Consider the following 9,599-nt stretch of genomic DNA (forward strand, 5'->3'; position numbering starts at 1 on the left):
TAATGCTACAGCATACAATGACATCTGGTGGAAAGCCTTCCCAGAAGAGTGGATGCTGTTATAGCAGCAAAGGGGAGACCAACTCCATATTAATGTCCATTATTTTGGAATGAGATGTTCGATGAGCACATACTTTTGGCCATGTAGTGAGAGAAATCATCCACATTCTCTTGCATTTCTACCTTAAAGTATTGTTTTGAATTTATTTTACATAACACACTTTCATTTACATTGGCTAAGAACTGTATGAGGTTTTTTTCTTCCGAGATTTAAGCCAGCAGTTGTTTGGCGGACAGTGAGTTTCTTATGATAAGTCATTAATTCCCCTGACAGCTCGGACGGTTTCCCACTGCTCTGAGCGAGGTGCTTTGTGTCTACATGCAGACAGTTGGTCAGGCCTGTTGCTGAGTACTGATAGCTGCTGAGTCTGTGTGCTCCTGGCCCACTAGACCCAGTCTTCCCTTGCTCCGTTTGTCCTTTAGGGATCTCCTTATACGAACAGGGAGTCAGATTTGTTATGAGAATATAAATTAGTTCATTTGAGAAGTAAAGGAGTCCCTCGCTTCAAACAAGTTTCATCATAGTTTAGATTTTCCCTTTTCTGTGTTAGCACGCACTGTCATCTGAAAATAAATGTAACGTATTTTTTTTCCTCACACTGGACCAAAGTTGTATCCTAATACTGTCCCACTTAATTTACATTTTATTTAGCTCCTTCTCCCCCTCCCTCCCCATATGAGTTTAGCTTTGATTCATGAGTGAAACAGACTGATGTGATGTCTGTATTTCCTAGTTAATTGAGAAGAACATTACCCAGCTGATGGCCCATATTCCCAGGAGTGACTGAATGTAACCATTTTATAAATGAGATGGTAATACCCCAATGACTTGTTTACAACAACAGCACAGACTGTCAATCTGATGTAGTGGTAAATTGACCAGTTATTTGCCCTACCCATTGTCCACGTAGATGGAAAACAATAGAATGTAGTCCCCATGCTCTGTTGGGGTACCTGGAGGCTGGAGCTACCCTGGGCATTGTTAGTGACAGCTCATGTTTGGATTTACAGCTGCAACTGCAATCCCACAGATTGCACCGTCTAAACCCAAGCCTGCTCTCTCAGGAAGAGCCATAAACCTGACCAAACGCTGCCATTTTCCCAGTAATTAAAGCAAGCTGGTTTGGGGAAATGTCCTTAAATTATCAGAGGCTTGAGGAGATGTAAGGCTAACACATCTCCGTCCCTGCTTTAGGGGGCTCGTAACTATTGACTAATTCTCCCCAAAACAGATGACATTAGTGAGTCCACCTCCGCTCTTAAATAGGGTGTTAAGATCTAGGGTCCTATTGGATTTACCGTTTAAGGGCTCTAAGTTCTGGGTGTATAGACATATAGGTCTAACACTCTGATATTGAGTTCAGATAAAATCAAATCAAAGCCAGACCAATTCATTATGTGAAAGGGAATGAATTGCCTTTTTGGAGACAGCTGGAGTGATCTGTAACTAAAGACTTTATGGAATCTTGCTCAAAGCAAAGCATGTGAGGGTAAGGGCATGAGCTAGGCCTCTGTGACAATGGGAATATGATTGTCATCATGGCACTAGCCTCAAAGTGAAACATCTTCAGGCCTCATGAAGACCGCCCTTCTTCAACTGCTTGTGTTTTGCCAATCACAGGGCTGAGGGGTTGGTCTGGACATAGGTCAGTGGATGGGTTGGCCTGGTGTGTTTTGATCTGGGAGCATTGGCAAGCTGCTGTGTGTGTCTATCCACCTCCAGGAGCCCAGAGCTGAGGTAATGGAGACACACACACACACACAGCCCAGTTCTGATCATTTCTGACAGGAGGCTGGCAGTGGCATCAGACAACAGAGCAGTGTCATCCTCATCCTTTATATTACGCCCTCACTTTGCCTGACTGACCTGCTGGTTGTTTAGAATGGACACATACTGTCTGCCTCTGAATTGGCTGTCATGGTTACATAGATGGAGTACTTTGACTTGGTTTATAATATACAAACTTATTAGTATGCTTGCAGACTACATTTATAATCTGTCCTGTTGACAAGTATTTGAAGTAGGGAAATAGCTTATAGTAGCTACAGAGTGGAGTTTGGGTTCTTCTTTGATCAATAAAGGTTCAAATGCCAAATGGGCTGATCCATCTTTAACCCAGTGGGCCTGTCTAACTTGGGTATTTTGTGCAAAATTCTCATTATCTGGCAAATGGGGTCATCAAGGGAAGAAAATGTGCTGGTGTGGGGGCCTGGAGGAAGAAAATGGGCTGGTGTGTTAGAAATGCCAGGGCCATGGCATCCTGAGTGGTGCAGCGGTCTACAGACCCGGGTCACTACAGGCGCACAATTGGCCCAGCGTCGTCCGGGTTATGGGAGGGTTTGGCCGGCTGGGATTTTTTTCCCCTGGAATTTCCTTGTCCCATCGCGCTCTATTGACTCCTTGTGGCGGGCCGGGCACCTGCGAGCTAACTTCGGTCGCCAACTGGACAGTGTTTCCTCGGACACATTAGTGCGGCTGGCAGGGTCGCGTTTCGGAGGACGCATGGCTCTCAATCTTCGCCTCTCCTGAGTCCATAAGGGATTTGCAGCGATGGGACAAGACTAACTTCCAATTGGGGAGAAAAATCCTGGAAATCACCATCTGCTGTAGCTTGCCTTTCCAACTGTTAACTACGATGAAGTTGTGGTGGGGAGTTGACTTCCATTTCTGTGTCGAGTCGATTCCACTAGGAATAAGATTCAGTATTTTTGGTACGGAGGTGACTGATTTGTTGCCGTACTTCCGAGAACACAAACACTTGCATCTTTCATAGCAAACTATTGAGGAACGGAGCGCGAGGGGAGGGGCACAGTATAGGCAGTTCGGCCACCAGGCAAGTAGTCAGAACCGTGCACTAGGCCCATCTATCGGTAATCAAAAGCTGTATCTTGCAATGGAATGCTGTAACTCGCAATTTCTTGGCTTGCAATTTTTTTTACTTTCATCAATGAATAGGCTAGGATATTGAGATAATCGAGATGCAACACTTAGCTCTCTCACACAATATTTACGCATGTGCACAGGTTCGTTTCACGCTGTTCACAGTATAGAAGCTAGCGCACCAAAACAGCAAAAAAGTTGACATGTTTCATTGACAGGGTAATGGACTAATAGTACACTGCTCAAAAATAAAGGGAACGCTTAAACAACACAATGTAACTCCAAGTCAATCACAGTCAAGTCAATCCGTGCAGGATGTTTGGCATTTCCCAGAGAACACCAAGATTGGCAAATTCGCCACTGGCGCCCTGTGCTCTTCACAGATGAAAGCAGGTTCACACTGAGCACATGTGACAGTCTGGAGACGCCGTGGAGAACGTTCTGCTGCCTTCACCATCCTCCAGCATGACCGGTTTGGCGGTGGGTCAGTCATGGTGTGGGGTGGCATTTCTTTGGGGGGGCCGCACAGCCCTCCATGTGCTCGCCAGAGGTAGCCTGACTGCCATTAGGTACCGAGATGAGATCCTCAGACCCCTTGTGAGACCATATGCTGGTGCGGTTGGCCCTGGGTTCCTCCTAATGCAAGACTATGCTAGACCTCATGTGGCTGGAGTGTGTCAGCAGTTCCTGCAAGAGGAAGGCATTGATGCTATGGACTGGCTTGCCCGTTCCCCAGACCTGAATCCAATTGAGCACATCTGGGACATCATGTCTCGCTCCATCCACCAATGCCATGTTGCACCACAGACTGTCCATGAGTTGGCGGATGCTTTAGTCTAGGTCTGGGAGGAGATCCCTCAGGAGACCATCCGCCACCTCATCAGGAGCATGCCCAGGCGTTGTAGGGAGGTCATACAGGCACGTGGAGGCCACACACACACTACTGAGCCTCATTTTGACTTGTTTTAAGGACATTACATAAAAGTTGGATCAGCCCGTAGTGTGGTTTTCCACTTTAATTTTAAGTGTGACTCCAAATCCAGACCTCCATGGGTTGATAAATTTGATTTCCATTGATCATTTTTGTGTGATTTTGTTGTCAGCACATTCAACTATGTAAAGAAAAAAGTATTTAAAAAGAATATTTCATTCATTCAGATCTAGGATGTGTTATTTTAGTGTTCCCCTTATTTGAGAAAATGTGAAAAACGAACCCCTCTGATGCGGTACATTTACATCTTGATGTGTCACTACTTAACTTAGGGCATGCATTTGCAACTCATTTTGTGCTGTACAGCCTCGTTCCACCAGTTCAAAAACAAGAAAGGGACCGGGGGATACCAAGTCAATTGTACAACTGAATGCATTCATTTATTTTTTTAAATGTCACCCCCTTTTTCTCACCAATTTCGTGGTATCCAATTGTTTTTTAGTAGCTACTATCTTGTCTCATCGCTACAACTCCCGTACGGGCTCGGGAGAGACGAAGGTTGAAAGTCATGCGTCCTCCGATACACAACCTAACCAAGCCGCACTGTTTCTTAACACAGCGCGCATCCAACCTGGAAGCCAGCCGCACCAATGTGTCGGAGGAAACACTGTGCACCTGGCAACCTTGGTTGGTGCGCACTGCGCCCGGCCCGCCACAGGAGTCGCTGGTGCGCGATGAGACAAGGATATCCTTACCGGCCAAGCCCTCCCTAACCCGGACTACGCTATGCCAATTGTGCGTCGCCCCACGGACCCCCCGGTCGCGGCCGGTTACGACAGAGCCTGGGCGCAAACCCAGAGTCTCTGGTAGCACAGCTGGCGCTGCAGTGCAGCGCCCTTAACCCCTGCGCCACCCGGGAGGCTATGCATTCTTTTTTTTGCATCATCATTGCAAGCCATCATGACTCTCAAAAGCCGTGACAGCCGCTGTTTACTTCTGAAGATCACTTTAGCGCTTCCCTAAAAACCTGACTCAAATTCGACACAAACCTTCAAATAGGTACATTATATAAACTCTTTATATTTATTTACATTTTAGATGTGATAAGTTGGACATATCGTGTGAAAAAAAAACAGTTTCCCTACACGGCTTACACTTTTAACGCAGTAGGTTTCACTTCCACACCTGCCATTTTTAAAAAGACCCAATGGAGTTTGTTGCCTTTTTTCAATCATGCAGAGACGGGCAGCATGACGGTCTCGTCATTGATTTTGCTGGAGAAGGGAGAAATTGTGCTTTACAATGTTATTCATATTACAGTTGACCTGTAAGTATTATGTTGTTTGGGCACTAAAAGAAGGTAAATTGTACGAAACAGCGCAATGTACAAAAGTGATGCAGTTTCTAGTAATCCCTCCACCTTCACTCTTCTTCTTTGGACTTTATATGGCTTTTGGCAACCAACTTTAAGGTGCATTACCACCACCAACTGGACTGGAGTGTGGATCTCTGTTCAGCTTTCGATCACCCACGTGGGCAAATGCTCCTAAAAACCAATGAGGGGAGTCGAGAAGCGGGACTTGCATGCTTAAAAACAGCACCTGGCTACGCAGACGGTCATTGCCGCGCACAGGCAGTTTGGATGAAATTATTGAATAATATATGTGTCAATTTATCTTGCAACTCGAGCAGTGTGGTTAGCATGTGAGCCTTGCACTTTAACGCTAGTTGTTGTGGAAATTGACCCACTATGCTGTTTACTTTCTGCTTCTACTTCATATTGCTGAGTCTACATTTAAATTACACAACTTTCCTCAGGCTTTTATAGCCCATTGTCTAGTTAGGCTTTAACATGAAAATAATGTTTTGCACTGGGATTTTTATTTTGTGTGTGTATGGACACACACACACACACACACACACACACTTTTTCGGTTAGAGATTTCTCAATGTTAAGGATCCCAATTTCGTTTAAACGTTCACACCCCTAAAATGATCCTTGTTCTGTGGATTTCCACTGACCTGTACTAGACCTTGTGGATATGCCATTTAGCAGTGCAGTGCATGAATAGATGAGTAAGATACTAAAGCAAATTAATGTGGTCACCTGCTGGCCACCTGCTAGCCCCTCCGTGTCATATCTAATCCTCCTCAGAGGATTTTAATCAGTCTCTATCTTAGTATCTTACAGCAGGTGGGAGAGACTGGGCCCGATAGGGATCTAACACTCAAATTATGCACTGGCAAACATTTTTAGAAGTTGACCAGAATTCTTGACCTTATGAAAATGTTGATGAGGGCGGGGAACCGTTGTCTATCACAGTGCCCTTTTTGTTTGGTGGTCTTTGTATCCCTGGGTAGATTGATTAATGTCGATAAACTGAAGATTTCCGTAAACATACTCTTTGTTTAAAGAGTAATGTGACATACTTTTAGAATACTGATGTCAATGTCATCTTCTATTTGTAGTGCATACGCAAGGATTTTTGTGATTAACCTATTCTAATTGGCTGTATTAAGTTGCATTACATCCAACAGATAGGTTGCTCTCTACATCAAATGAAATCAGGCTAATGACTGTGTCCTCCTGCCAGAGCTTTGGTGTGTAAAAGTTGCCAGCCCAGTTAAAGATCTGTAGATGGTCCTCCTAAGACCTGGTGGCCATAAAGAAATCTCATTAGTCCCATATACATACCTAAATAATGTTATTGGAGAAGAGGTGCAGCGTTGGGACGGCTTCAGGACGTTCTGTTGTGGATCTGACTAGTCGGTGAGTAATTCCATCATGTCCTTCCCTTAACAGATGGGCTGCAGTAATGAAGAGACCCTTTTTAATTAGTCTGTCTGAAGACATTTATTCATATAGGACGGCCCCCTCCCCAATAAAGTTTCATTTACCACCACCAGGCAGGCCCTTAGCTGGCTCCCAGCAGCCACCATCTGGTGGACAGCAGAACCAGGGCTGCAGGGTGGCTCCCTTGTTCTTCCCACTCCAATGAGCCGGAAAGGGGCCCAGGGACACAGGCGAGTGGCTGGCTTCAAGGGAGGCCTACTTTGTTGTTCTCTATTGGTGACTTTCTTGTCAGCAGGACACAAAGCCACCTTCTGAACTAACTCTGGTTATTGAGGTGGCGCATAGGGCCACAGATAGAACATGGATATAATGTTCTGAACTGATCTGAAAGTCCGATGGATTTCTTCAGATTATGACTTTTGAGTGTCCCTACATTAGTTACAGATAAAGAGATGTGTAACAGGCTTATCTGGCTCTGTCCTCATGTTTATCTATAGATCAGATCTTGTAAAAAGTGTGGGGAAAATACTGTGGATTAGCTCTCTATGCTATAACTCCTGGAGATCATATTGACAGCTGTGCATCCTGCATATTTTTGGCAGTAATGGAACTTCAAATCGTAACCTGACAATACTTTTCCCTTATTGCCTCCATTCTATATTTTTAGCTCATGCTCCACAGACATTCTGTTATTTTGAGAACCATTTTGGTTGTGTCATGCGTGTTCATCTCAGCACTAAAAAAATGGTGGAGACATGAATTGAAGAACTAGGCATATTATTTGTCACATCTAGGGGTTGAATAATCTGATTTGGCTAGGCTTTTACTTGTTACATATGCATGAAAGAGGAACAATGGGAACATATTGAAGATTGGCATTCTCATCCCCAGAATCTTTTCACATGTCAATTTTCAAAGAATAAAGCTAAAAACATTAACAGCTTCATAAGTTAAGAACACTAGCAATATGGATGAAAATAAAATAGATTTTACAAGAATCAATATCACTCCCTAAAAACACACCCCTATGAAACTATCCTTGGGAAGCATTGCATAATTTGCAGATAAATGGGCCCCTTATGGAAACTAAATGTATATAAACAGTACATTACCTGGTAATAGGAAATATAACTTAAGTTTCTTGTATTTGTTTATCACAAAATGTAGATCTGCACTCTATTTGAGTCAGAAAAGGATACTAACATGATAGGTAGGCTCTCTGTAAGGTTTTATATTTCCTGTCTGACTGACAATTTCTTAGAAAAAATATTAACTATTGGAACCATGCCACGAAAGGAACTGATATTGGTACAAGATGGAGTGTTGGAACCAGATGTGGGTTCAAATACATGTCTATGAAAAATACCTTTTTCAGCATATTTTGGTTGAATGGTTATTTGTAATAAAAAAACATTGTTAACCAAATTTGTGTTTAAAAGGACTTTTAAATACTTATTTCAAATACCTGGGTATTTGAGTCTGTGTATTTATATTTCTAATTCTTTCTAAATGTATTTGCAAATACATTAAAATGTTCTGTGCAAGAATGTCATTAAATGTATGTATGTCTAAGTTGGTGTCTTTGTCCTCTTATTCTTAATTTTTCTTTGACAGTTGTGCAATAAGTCCTTGCCAATGTCATGTCTAGTTTTGTGGATCTGTCTGTGAATCTTTTTTAGTTTTGTCTAATAAAAAATAGTACAACCAAAAACCTTATTTGGCTGGAATTACTTTTTGGTGTCCTGTGCCTTTTCATTTTAAATGAGGCTTGCCCCTTCCATATACATCATTTGTCCCATTTCTTTGGGTTAACTGTGGTTGCAGATATCCATTATAGAAGTAGATAATATTTATTGGATTTCCTGTTTTTGCTCATAGCAGAGCAGGATGGAGTGTTTGGCTTCACTCTCTTTTCACCAGGATGAACTCTTTGTAGGCAGCATGTTGTCGGAGGGAGACATTTGATTTCACAGAGCTTTGATTTCTTTCTCAGCAGCCCTTATGCAGTAGGCAGGCAGGTCACTCTGCTGTCTGTCCGTCTCCCTCCATGATGAATCGCCTGTTCTGTCCGAACAAAAACAACTTTCACAAAACACAAGTTTCTCACTCAGCCTCTCAAATAAAGTTCCTCTTGTGCCTTAATGTTTAATTTGCTCTGTGGTGCCATCTCTACCTTGAAGTCCAAACAGGAGTGCTATATTGGGAATTATAAACTGGGTTATTTGAGCCCTGAATGTTGATTGGCTGACAGCCGTGGTATATCATACCGTATAACACGGGTATGACAACTTATTTTTACTGCTGTAATGCTGTTGGTAAACAGTTTATAATAGCAATAAGGCACCCCGGGGGTTTGTGATATATGGCCAATATATCATGGCTAAAGGCTGTGTCCAGGCACTCCGCATTGCGTCGTGCTTAAGAACCGTTCTTAGCTGTGGTATATTGACCCTATACCACATGTGTTACAGTACATTATAGTCCACATAAATAAAAAACAGAATATAGATACCAACTCTCCTCAGTGGGTATCTAGGTTATATGACATTCATAAGTTATCTGCAAGAGTTTTCATGAGAAGGAAAGTGGAAGTGTATTCATCAACAAAGGATAGAGGCAACCCACTGGGCACACGCTGGTTGAATCAACATTGTTTCCACATTTCAATGAAATGATGTTGAACCAACGTGTAACAGACATTGACTTGGCCCCGTGGGAAGCTAATCAAGCCGCACACCTAGTCTATATTTCTAAAAGGAATGGGAAGTATAAATGCGCACAGAGTAGGCCTACATGTAGTATCTGGATTAAGTAGACTAGCACAGGCTGGACCACTCGATTACGTGTTGTTCCATGTCATTAGAATAAACCATGACACCCACGATCTTGGATTGTTCTGAAATAGTTTGTTATAAACCGATAAGATTAGCATTG

This window comes from Oncorhynchus mykiss, chromosome 25 (assembly GCF_057628025.1).
Source record: "Oncorhynchus mykiss isolate SJ-2025 chromosome 25, ASM5762802v1, whole genome shotgun sequence".
NCBI lineage: Eukaryota > Metazoa > Chordata > Actinopteri > Salmoniformes > Salmonidae > Oncorhynchus > Oncorhynchus mykiss.